Source organism: Mixophyes fleayi, chromosome 6, assembly GCF_038048845.1.
Source record: "Mixophyes fleayi isolate aMixFle1 chromosome 6, aMixFle1.hap1, whole genome shotgun sequence".
NCBI classification, from domain to species: domain Eukaryota; kingdom Metazoa; phylum Chordata; class Amphibia; order Anura; family Limnodynastidae; genus Mixophyes; species Mixophyes fleayi.
The window spans coordinates 160,405,985-160,419,233 of NC_134407.1; positions in this window are offsets into that span (position 1 = coordinate 160,405,985).

A 13,249-nucleotide genomic window follows, 5' to 3' on the forward strand; every position below is an offset into this window, starting at 1 on the left:
GCAGTGCGGACAGAGTGACAGCTACCTACATATCTGGTAGTCTTGCCACGCTCATATCATCTGTCTATTGCTAGGGCTAACTCTCAATCTCTCTGTTAGGACTCTGTGTTAAGTCTTTCCATTGTTCTATACCTGGCTGCAGTACCAGAAGTACATAGAGGTACCTCTCACTACCATGGACATTTTCCTCTCACTGGCAGGAATTAATCTCCTGCTCCTTGTAAATTACCACACATGTGTCTCTGATTATATGCCTGTTCCTCCCCATGCACCTTGCTGGTCATTGTTTGTTTTTCCTTTCAGAACTACCCTGGAGATTAGTTGTATTAATATATATCACATCAAGAGATTTTTGATATCCTATTAGGAGATTAATAATGAAGGGAATTTTCTCTTGATGCCTTAACTAGGAATTTCTTTTTCCCTGTACTGTTGTCGGGTGTTTGTTTTAACACAATACATACACACAATTTACCACTTTTTAATATTTCGCATTTTTAAATGTATACAATAAAAGTCAAGTTTTATTTATATATGGAATTTACTGATAAGGGACTGGAGTGCCTCTTATGTTTTCTTTTTTCTCTCTCTATATGCTCTATGCTTTAAATTATTGAGAGTGCACCATATCTATCTTTGGACTAATTTTGTCACAAATAAATAGATAACGAGTTCCATCTGTGTGCGACCACATCCCCTTGTTACTTTGATACTGTTTGTTTATTTACCAAGTATTACCTGGTTTGTGTTCTCGTTGCAATAAATACTTTTATGTTTTCATCTTACTACTGTCATTGCAAGGATCTAGTTTTGGAACAAAATTATAACACTCTTCTTTCCCAACCTCCAACTGTGTGCACCTATACCTCATATGGATAAACTCATTATGCACATGTGCTCTGCTGCCTTGCTCCAAATAGCATGTAATACAGATCCCCCCACTACTTGATTTAATTAATTGGTTCATATAAAATATGGAGTACATCACCAATGTCAGGCTCTGTCCCTGCTTCCTTTCTGCTGTGCAGAGACTGTCGCCTGTTTTCGGCGGCCAGGCACGTCCTTTTGCTCAGCAAAAGGATGCCTTCTCCCTGGCCATCCTTACAGCGCTGCAGTGGTCTGTGATGTCACAGACCACCGGAGACTCCTAACTAGCCTCCCTATTCAGGGGCGCACGCAGGATTGTCAGGGGGGGTTCCCCCCCCCTGACCCCCCAAAAAAACAAAAAAAACAACACGAGAGAGAGCTGCTGCGCATGCGCAGCAGCTCCATTTCAGCAGCACTGTCCTATACAGCAGCCGCGGCGCTGTCAAAGAAGCGTCCGCGGCAGTGCTGTATACAATACAGTGCCGCTATGGTGGGCACTAAGCGCAGGAGGGGGTTTCTGGAGACTCAGAAACCCCCCCTGCGTGCGCCACTGCTATTTAAGGAGACACTGGCACAATTAGGGTGCCAGAGTATTAGGTCTTATCTTTATCCTTTGTCACCAGTATCACCTTTAAGCTGATAACATTCAACTCTACATCTCCTCTCCTGATTCCCCCCCTCCTCCTCTCATGTATCTGACTGCCTTTCCACCATCTCCTTTTGGATGTCCTCTCGTTTTCTTGAAATCAACATTGCGAAAACCAAACTCAGAGGATAGAGAACTCAGAAGTGGCAAGGTGCAACATGGTGATTCCTGGGCAAATTATTATGCATAAAAGTATAATATGTGATTTTTCTTTCTTGTCTTACACCTCTCAGGTGTCTGGCCCCGCCCCCTTGGCAGTACACTGTGTCACACATACACACCTTTTTATGGGCCCCTACCGTTGCATTCCCCTGGTGGGCCCTTCATGCCCCAGTCCTACACTGTATTCTTCTACTGCATTCCCCCTGGTGTAAGACCCCCTGGATGATGATTGTATGATTCCTGCATTCCATTCCATGGCATACGTACAGTATATTAATATATGTGTGGCCCCGAGTACAAAGTAAAGTGCATCCAAATTTACATGATCCTCTAAATGTGCAAAAAAACTCCAAGGGGCCTGATTTGCGCATTGTGAAGATGCAGCTTGATGCAAAATTGTCACACTGCGCATGCTCTTAGCTTCCACCTTTATTTTGCATGTATCTTGCACTTGCAGTCTCATGACCTTGGAGAGACGTATCAAGTGCAATACAGTAAGGGCAAGCAGACACAAGTTAAGTATGCTACTGTAAGTTTTAGGTCCATTTCTATAGCTAGAAGTGCAGAACAAAAGCAGGGACATTTAAATATCCTGTCCTGCAAAGCAAACTCTTTGTTTTATGGCACATATAAAATGCTTACTCTTTAAAGTTCCTTTGTATTAAAATCTCCCTCTATATGTAAAGGGTATACTCCAGCATGTTGTCAAAATATTATAAAATACTTCCTTCTGATAAAATCTTGTGACTGTCTCAGTCAATATTACGTAATGTCAGACAATGCAGTTTATGTGAAAGATTAACCTCTCCCCATGAAATTTTAGGGTTGGGCACAAAAATATGACAGAAAATGGAAAAGAGAAAGCAGACACCCCCTGAATTTATAGCTTAACCAGAGGGATAACATAAAACCTTGTCTCATGTATACAATCACCTGTATTAGGCACAATTAAACAAATTATATTTTGGAAGCTACAGTCTTTTTAAACAAGTCACATGTTAAATATTCATGCTGCCTTACCACACTGAATTGGTTCTGATGTATATGGCAGGTTTGCATACTTTATAACATGCCTGATTTGGAAATCAGGATAAATTAGGCTATACCATAATCTGTCCAGGCCACACTAAAACGTCCAAACTACCCATCCAAAATACCTTATCGCACGCAACTGGAAAATACTGAATCTGCCCAGACAGCAAGAAGTAATTAACCACATTTTGTTTATTTCCAAAATGGAATACATAATTAGTCTTAAAAATTATAGTGTTAAAAACTGGGATCCCTGGTACTCTTACCATGCTGCTCCACTTCTAGGCACCTCATGAGATGTGACACTCCATCAGCAGCGCCATGCCCAATTTGCTTCTCCTCACCCCTCAGCTCTCTCTTCCCCTCCTTTATATATGCTTTATACATGACTGCGATCAAAACCACCACATAGACAAGGGGGTAAATGTATCAAGCTGAGAGTTTTCTAGTGGGTTTGAAAAACCAATCAGATTCTAGCTATCATTTATTTAGTACATTCTACAAAATGATAGCTAGAATCTGATTGGTTGCTATAGGCAACATCTCCACTTTTCAAACCCGCCGGAAAAATCTCAGCTTGATACATTTACCCCAGGAGTTGTTCAATTGCTTGATTGTTTATTCAATGTTTGCCTAATATTTACAGCCATTGTGCCATCAAGAAACAACTGACTTTTCTTGAATGTTATTACTACATTACACTGTCAATGTATTCCATTGTTGTAAACTGTTTTGAAAATAAAAAGTTAAATAAAGATATTAATGAAAAAGTAAATGTAGCAAGTAAATGACCTGTACTCCACTGTAGGTTCTTGATGTGAAGCACTGGGTAACTATTACCTTAATTTAAAAAAAACTAAAATAAAAAAATATTGTGCTACAAGCTGTATTCAATGAATGTGGCCGCATTTAGCAGTGAGCGATGTGACAGCCTATGTACGGATCGCATAGGTTGCCTGCATCGTATTTCCACTGGATCAAAATACGCCCCGCACCCTCTTCACTGGGAAACACAAAAAAAAATATAGAGAAGCAAAAAGAAGAGAAAAGGTGGGTGGTCTGCAGTGAGGGCCCGGGCCTCAGTAAGTGGTACACGCATCCCCCCTCTCCGCACCCCTGTTTATAGCAAACACTGAGCACACATGTATTTATTAAATGGCAGTTAAAATACTCAGATTTGTAGCAGCTGTAAGTTGGTGCTATATAACCAGCAGATGCAAAAACACAATAATTGCCAATAAATAAATAAGTTAGACAAAAAAAGCATCAGTTGTTGGTAACCACTATTTCAGCTACCTGCACATACCTTTGCACATGGATAATGAGAGAGGTGAAGAAAAATGCCAATGTCTGAAAAATGCATCCCAACCGGCCTATATACCCGCCGGGTGTGCGATCCCTCAATTTCCATTGGTCTAATTGCATAATGACTCTATCATCTCCATGTAATCTGACTCTTCCTTATTAACTGATTTTTTGTACCTAGTGGGGAGCCTCTAAGCCAGACGCTAAAGCTGGCTAACTCCCCTTTGCTTAGCTTAATATCGGCTATATCCAGCCCCCGATTTCTTTTCTAGTGGGACTAAGTAGCTCACATCACATATTCATGGCTCAAAAAAATGTTAGTGTAAACACTGGCAGGAATAATGTTTCTTCAAACCCAGACCAACACACTCCAGTATGGCTGTCAATAATCTTTTAATCAGAACTGTTGGCAAAATTGCCTACAGTCTGGGGCCTCTTACAACCAGATAGAAATTTCCTTACATTAAACTGCCTTGTCACATCATTCCAGGCTAGTGACTGTAAGAGAAATTAAATGCCAACCAACACTCTTTCTGCTAAGCTGGCTGCATACCCTTTTTCTTTCATATCCAACAAAAATTGCTCAATAACCCTTACTTGGGGTGCTCTCATAACCCCTTTGCCTGTTCTAATGTCTAGTCATCCCAATGTGTGCAGTGTTCTGAGCCATGGAGGCCTGAATCAGTTTCACACTCCTGTGGTCACTAACTCACAAAGGTGAACAGGGCATCTAAGTGGAGTCACATTTGCCAATGGAGACAAAATAAGGGATTTGTAAAGATTTAACCTGGACAGCGTGTCTGGTAACTCATTGTTAACCCCTGGGATGTGCCTCTCTTTAACCCTCTCTCTCAAATTTTCAGTTTTAGACACTTCAGTACTAGAGCTCCACTCTGTTTTTTAGGTTACTTCCCCATAGTTCTAACGATACTAATACTGGAAACAGGTCTAGCAGCGCTACTTTGTGAGTCAAGCCTGTTTTAACCACTCTGACGGTCATTTCTCTGTACAACATTTCCTGCAATACATGCCCCAAACCCCACACCACCTACTGCGTCCGTGAATAGCTGTAGCTCTATTTGGAAAACTGTTTCTTTGCTCCAATATGTGTACCCATTATACTCATTATATACCCATAATAAATATAGCCATACCTTCATGTGCTCCTTGATTTAGTCTTGTCTAATCACCCTACTGCAGCAACAATAATACCCCTCTCACACCAAAATCCCAGGACATGGGATAATGAACACGGTTGCAACCCTTAATACCACTTTCACACAGAGACATGGACCCGGGAATAACCCAGGTCACTGCCTTTCACACTGGACCCTTGTCTGTCCTGCATTTTCAAGTTGAGAACTTCCAAATATGCTGCTTTTAACTGAACCCAGGTTGAATAACCCGGGAATACCTTTCACACAGAAGCATATTGTGGACCAGGGTTGCATGACCCGGGTCGCCACATTAATCTGGGCTATTCACTGGGCCATGCCTCTGTGTGAAAGGGCTATAAGTCCGATACAAAAAACTCACTTCTTAGGCATAATTTGCCCAGCAAATGTCAAATTCCCTAATAGCGATTGTAACTGTTACAGTAGCTTTTTAACTGCAATGAGATCCTTCAAATCTTACAGCTTGTGTTCCATAAGCAAAATAGCTTCTATACTGTATGAACTTCTTTATCTAAATATTATTATAACCATTGTTGGCCTGACATGTTGGTTGGGTGCTAGGGGCACCCTGAAGTCTTTGGCAAGGACTTGGAATCATAACAATTTCTCATGAGCATCCCTGCTGGGCCTGGAATAGAAGATGGTCCAGAAAATTGGCACACATTCTTATTATCCAATTCTAATTTTAGCACCCATTCCAGGTAAGTGCTGAAGTTTCAAATAATTTAGAGGATATAGCACAACCCATGACAACACATCTACAAAATAATATACTTTAAATTTACATCCCTATAGGAAGGTGGGGGAGCTGCCTATACTAAACTATAAGGAGTGTGAAGGACAGGGGCGCTACTATAATTTGTGAAAGAAGGGGGGGTATGTTGCTATAATGTGTTATATGAGGGAAGGGAGGGGGGCTGTCTTAATAAAACATCGGTGAAAGGTAGCCTATTAATTTAATGGTGGCGTTTAGGTGGGGGGCTAATTTTTTAATGTTTGCTATTTTATTTGTGGGGTGATGGTGGGGCAATTTAATTTATTTGTGGGATATTTCATTAAATAGTGGGGCCTATTAAATTAAGAAGGGGTGGCGGGACCTTTAATTTAAAGCTAGTGTGATATGGGGCTATTAATTGAATGTGGGGCTGAGTTTGGGAAGGAGAGTTATTTACTAAATGTGAATATGAATTATTTAATTCCAGGGATGGTTGTGGGAAATATTAAACGTAAATGCTATTAAGTTTTTGCTGGGGTTGATTGGAGGGAAGTAGGTCTACTTATTAAATGTGTACACTATTAATTTATTGTCAGGGCTGGTTGGAGGAAAATAGATCTATTTATCAAATGTGAGTACTATTATTTTAATATTGGGGCTGGAGGGAGGCCTAAATATTTAATGTGAGTGCTATTGATTTATTGCTGAGGCTGGTTGGAATTTTCTAAATTTCATGTACCCATTATTTTTTTCAAATAGGGCCTCCAGCATTCCAGGATCCAGAAAGCAGCAACTGATCTGAAAAAACCAGCAGCCACAGATGGTGAAAGTGACAAGAACAGGTAGGAGAGAAGACTGCAAACTGTCCTGAATCTGATGGGGCAGTTCCGAATTTGGATGCCTGTCTCACTTAGTCAGGATTTGGTCAGATAGCAAGGACAGTTGGGAGGTATGTCCCACTTCACAGTGTACTGCTCGTGAAGGCAGAGCTGCGTGTATCTAACAGTCGTGCACACAGTTTTGCCTGTGTATTTGTCTAAAATGTATCTAAAATGATAACCCCCCCTCCCTGTCTTAAGGGCCCCGGCCCCCCCAGAGCCTTATTCCAGCTCTGGTGATACTTTAGTGGTTCTTATATTGATTCCATTGCCTCCTTCTACCTTGCACTGGTCCCATTCTCAGATCACTATGTTGAACATATGGCCAGCCCCCATTGCACTGACAATATCATTAATTCTGCCTCCTTTGCACTTTGTATATCACCAGAAAACACTTGGAATAGCTTTCCCCTTTACTTATGCCATTGTCTGTCAACCCTCCCTACACTGTTAATTCAAACCACTCCCAATCACAGGGCACATTTAGGGCTCATACACATTTGTTGCAAAAGAAGTGTTTTCTTGCAGATGCTATTTCACCTTTGTGATGATCGTACCTGGACAGCCATTTATTATAAAGATTATTATTAATGCATTTTTGAAACACACAGTACACATATTTATATATTATATATAAAAAGAGATTTAACTGGTAGTTTGCAACTCATAACGTCAGGGAAACAACAGTGCGTGAGGTGCTCATATGCTGCTCTGGCAGACTGATCAAATACGATTGTGCCACCATGTTTCGTAATAGTTAAACTTATTAAGCATAGTCAGGTTTGTTTCTATGAAGGGAATGTTGGAAGCATGTACTAGTAGGCAACTAAACAAGTTGGAGCACAGAGGCATAAGCCAGTCGCAGATAATGTAAAAGGCTTCATGTAATTTTATGACACAGGAGTGGCAGCCTTTGCCCTGCATTGCTTTAGAGATGACCCACTGTGTGTGAAGTCATCACATCTAGGTTTTCCTAAATGATACTACAACCAAATTCCAGTAGCTCTAAATCCCGCCTACTTTTGTGTTGGCTCCACCTAGTTATTTTGGTCCCGCCCACATGAGGCCACTTCAATCATTTTTCCCAGGGCCACTTTAAGTTCCCAATCCGACCCTGCCCACAGATAATTCCATGGTCGGAGTCAGACACATGACTACAGGGATGTGAGGCAGCAGTGCTAACCACTGTGCCACCTTGACTCACAGTCTGGTATTGACAGACAAATGAAAGCTATTATTGGATTGGTTGCTATGGACTACATTTCAATATGTCCGTGTTTATATTTTATACAGGTAAATTCAAGTTGAATACACGTTACAAGTTAAAGATTTTCAAAGGCAAAACACAACACAGGCCGGCAGCTGCTTCTCAGCTCGCACATGCGTACAGGATGTTCTTCCTGTTCCAGATTCCCCAAAAAATTAAATAATAAAGTTAAAAAAGGAAAATATATGTAAAAAAAACTCCCACAGAAAAATGCTTTTTTCCCCTATTTTTTTTTACCCCCCCCCCCCCCAGCTATTGCTATTGCCATTGCCATCCTGATATTTAGGGCTTATCTCCCTTTGGTAAATAGAACCCTCAGATAGAAGTGCCATTGACACAGAAATCCTGTTTGAAAGTAGAGCATGCCTTTAGTGTTAACTCCTCATTCCTTCTCTCTGTGTCAACAACAGGTGTGGTGTACAAATATAAAATATGATCTCAATAGTTCACTTTGACATTAGCAGGTGATGAGGATATTCGTAGATCCTGATTCATATTAGCCATCTGACAGCTGCTTCCCATATTTTAGAAGTACTTTTCATAATACAACATAATCATTCTATTTTTTTCTGCATAGTTTTATGCCTTGTTTATTATTATTATTATTATTATTAATTTTTATTTATAGGGCGCCACTAGGTGTCTGTGGCGCCGTACAGGGACAAACAAGATTACAATACGAGATGAGACAGCACAGAACAGTAAACAATAATCACAGTAACTCAGTGAGCTCAAGGCACAGCTAGAGGGGAGTGGAGAGGGGAAGGTCAGCCAGCAATGGCACCTAGGAGGGAGGGCACAGATGAGAGGGAGACCCCCAGGGGGAAGAGAAGGGAGTGAGAGGGGACGGGGGAAGAGGGTTCTCGAGGAGGAAGGCAGGGTAGCTGGCGAGCAGAGTTAAAAGTGGTGAAGACAGGAGGAGAGAAAGCCCTGCTCAAAGGAGCGTAAAATCTAAGGGGAGGGGTGGACTGACAGAGAAACACAGGGGAGAGAGGGAGAGACAGAGGATAGGGGAAGGGGAATGGAGGGGAAGAGTCAGAAGAAAAGGTAGGAAGTTAAGTGGGAGACTGGAAGGCTTTAAGAAAAAGGTGGGGTTTTTAAACACCGTTTGAAACTGAACAGATTAGGGGAAGTTCTGATGGAGGGAGGGAGTTTGTTCCAGTGGAGGGGGGCAGTGCGGGCGAGGTCTTGGATACGCGCGTGGGAGGAGGTGATCAGGGGGGAAGAGAGGCGACAGTCATTGGCCGATCGGAGATGGTGGAATCAGGGCCGGATTAACCATAGGGCTAACTGGGCTACAGCCCAGGGGCCTATGGCATCCAGGGGGCCCTTCAAAGTGCTCAGCAGCAGTATTGATCGGGCGGGGGCGCCCCCAGCCCGATCAGTGCTGCTGAGCACTTTCACTGCGGTCCTTCCCCGGCGCTCTGTAGTCTCCTTACTGAGGAGATCTCGTGAGTCTCACTCTCACGAGATCTCCTCAGTAAAGAGCGTACAGCGCGCCGGGAAAGGAGGTAAGTACTACCAAATTAGTGCCGTTTGTGGAAAAAGAAAAGATTCTCTGCTTTATACTCCATGTTCAAAGCTTTGGTGCCTTAATGCTGAAATGGGTGATATTTAATTTTCTTAGGAGAAAGGAGTGAAAATTATACATTTTCTATAGAAGTCTTGTGGGTTTTCTGTGTTCATTGGCAGGGGCGGGCTGGCCCGGGGGGCAGCGGCCCCCTGGGCCGCTTGGTCAGACCGCTACTCGGGCCGGGGGGATAGGCAGGCTGGCCGCCCCCCAGATGCAAAATACACAACTTTCCCCCGCGGCCGCATCTGATGTCATCAGATGCGGCCGCGTCAGCGCACAGGTGGCTGCATCACATGACTGGGGTTGCGGCCGCGTCATCAATGAAGTGGCCGCATCCCTTTTCATGTGATGCGGCCGCCTGTGTGCCCCCGGGCTTCCCTCTCCCAGCCCGCGCCTGTTCATTGGACAGCTAAAGAGATATCTTATCAATAAAAGATTCTATAATTTTGGGGACGTCTGTGAAATCATTTCCTGGCACAGAAAATCAGACCCAATCTTGTCCACGACCTCAACTGTAGTTTGATATAAAGCTGTCAGTATGTGTTCAGAAAAAATGGAAAGAAAGCAAAATTGTTCTTTTGTTCCTCTAGACCTAATTACTAATTACGCGCCGGAGAAGGAGGTAAGTACCGCCGGGGGCGGGCAGCTCAGATCACAGGGGGGGGCCCTCATGGGGAAATGGAGGGCCCCTTAGCCCAGGGGCCTCCATTCCCTTAATCCGGCCCTGGGCGGGATGGAGCATGAATAGAGAGGAGGGAGGAGATGTAGGGTGCAGTGGAGTTGGCGAGGGCCTTGTATGTGAGAGTGAGGAGCTTTAACAGGATTCTGTAGGGTAGGGGGAGCCAGTGAAGGGATTGGTAGAGGGGGGAGGCAGAAGAGGAGCCGCGAGAGAGGAAGATAAGCCTAGCGGCAGCGTTAAGTACAGATCGAAGGGGAGCGAGGTGAGAGTGGGGGAGACCAGTAAGGAGGAGATTGCAGTAGTCCAAGCGGGAGATGATCAGAGAGTGAATAAGACATTTAGTGGCATCTTGGGAGAGGAAGGGCCGGATGCGTGCGATGTTACGCAGCTGGAAGCGACAGGATTTAGCAAGAGAGAGAATGTGGGGGCCAAAGGAGAGAGAGGAGTCGAGGATGACCCCGAGGCAGCGAATTTGGGGGACAGGGGAGATAGAGGTGTTGTCAACAGTGATGGAGAGGTCAGAAGGGGCCGAGGTGCGAGGGGGAGGGAAGACTATGAGTTCAGTTTTGGCGAGGTTAAGCTTAAGGAATCGAGAGGACATCCAGGAGGAGATGGCAGAGAGGCAGGCGGACACCCTAGAGAGGAGGGAGGGAGAGAGATCAGGAGAGGAGAGGTAAAGTTGGGTGTCGTCAGCTTAGAGATGATAGTTGAGGCCGTAGGAGCTGATGAGTTCACCTAGGGAAGAGGTGTATAGAGAGAAGAGTAAGGGTCCCAAAACAGAGCCCTGAGGGACCCCAACTGGAAGGGTGGACGGGGGGGGGGGGGGGGAGAGAGACCCAGAGGTGGTGACGGAGAAGGAACGGTCAGCAAGGTAAGAGGTGAACCAGGATAGGACTGGGCCGGAGAGGCCAAAGGACTGGAGGGTGTGTAGGAGGAGGGGGTGGTCGACGGTGTCGAAGGCTGCAGAGAGATCAAGGAGGATGAGAAGGGAGAAGTGGCCCCTGGCTTTAGCCGAGAGCAGATCATTGGTCTTTTATGAATAGCAAGAACTTCAGATCCACACTGCTTCTCTATTTTCACTATTGTGCTTCAAGTACATTTCAAGGTGTACACCCTCTTCCTGGTATTTGGAATCATCACCATAAAAGGGAAATGTACTTACATTTGTGGGTTTGTGGATACTCTGAAAATCGGGAAATTGTGGAAACAGTCTCATCACATAAATGTGCAACTAAATTAAATTTTTGGACACCCACCATCATTAATTTAAACTTTTCAGGGAGCTGCGAGCTGAAATCCAGCGAGATATTACCGTAATAACGATAATATTTTTGGAGTGCAGGATTTTCGGCGATCCCGCCGACAATTGAATATGCCCCTAAAGGTCCAAATTCTGGGATCCTACTTGGGGTCTCGGTTTTGCACCTCTGTGATTAGATAGATAGATAGATAGATAGATAGATAGATAGATAGATAGATATAGAAGCTTGACAGGATATGTTGTGGATATGTTTCAAATGGATCAATATGAAAAAATTGCCCTGTAGGTACCTAGACCCAATGTATTACCCACATTATGCATATTGTGAAGAAACGATCACTCCTCATCACATCCCCAAATAGCACATACTAATGACATTGTCGTCACTATAGATGGAACAGTGTGGGGTACCAATTATAAACAGGTTCACAAACCGTTGTAATTTTAAAAAAAAAATTATTCACAGATACATCCGTTAGCTATAAAAACAAATATTTTTTTTCCTACTCCAAATGGTTGTTATGGCGGCCAACGATGCATTACATGTAAACATATTAGCAATAAGATACAAATAGTCACCGTAGGTGACAAAGAACTGAAAATAAAAGGTTTTTATAAATCGTAATCTATATGTTAAAGTGTAGTGGTAATCTATTATACATAGGTAGAACGACTAGATCATTAAAAATAAGGTTTAACGAGCACAGACATAACATCTTAAATGGTTATAGGGCACATAGTGTCTCCCAACACTATGCACTCAAGCATAATTGCAACCCTGACTGTTTGTCTATTATACTCCATTCATACTGCACCAAAATCCTGGGTTTTTGCCGGGGCGAGCTCAAACGACCCAGGTCTTGGTGCAGTATGAATGGTACAAGTCAAAAATCCCGGGACTATTACAGCACAGCCTGTACAGTTAATATATCTGCATTGAAACTAGCATTTAATTGGGATATCTACATCATCCTGGTGTTATTTGAGGACGATCTATTGGAAATAGCAGCAAGGATTCTCTTCGCTAACAGAGGAGTAGGAGCTATACTACTGCTGAACGTTTGTATTGTTGGAGGCGGTGAATATCCGTTGCACACTGAACTCTGCTGAACCTTGCCGCCGCTCCCTTCCTGATTTGTAGGTAAGATTTCGGCATTTATGACTATTTATTTGTCCAGATTCACTTTTGATAATATTTTTTTTCCACTATACAGTTATCAGACAGTTTTCATTATATGTTCGGAGCTTATTTTAAGGAATATTGAAAGGGTTTTACTTGTTTGTATACCTAACGGATGTATCTGTGAATAAAATAATTTTTTAAATTACCGCAGTTTATCAACCTGCTTATGATTGGTACACCCCACACTGTTGCATAATTTTCCTTTGTTCCTTTTCTCTTGTTGTGAGCAGACCCCTTGCAATTGTGTGTGGGAGTGCACTAGCCTATCAAGCGCCAGAAGGGCTTTTTTTGGTATTGCTTATCATTATAGATGGGTCTCACTCCCACATGGATGGGACATAGAGTATGTGATAGGGTATGCAATATTGGTTGAGACCACTGGGACCCAGAATCTGATTAGACTTCCAGCTCACCTATCAGCTCAATGCCACTTTTCCTCCAGCCCCCAGAGTACCGCACTATATATGGTGACAGCTCATATGTAGTGAGGTCTCTTTCAGACCTGG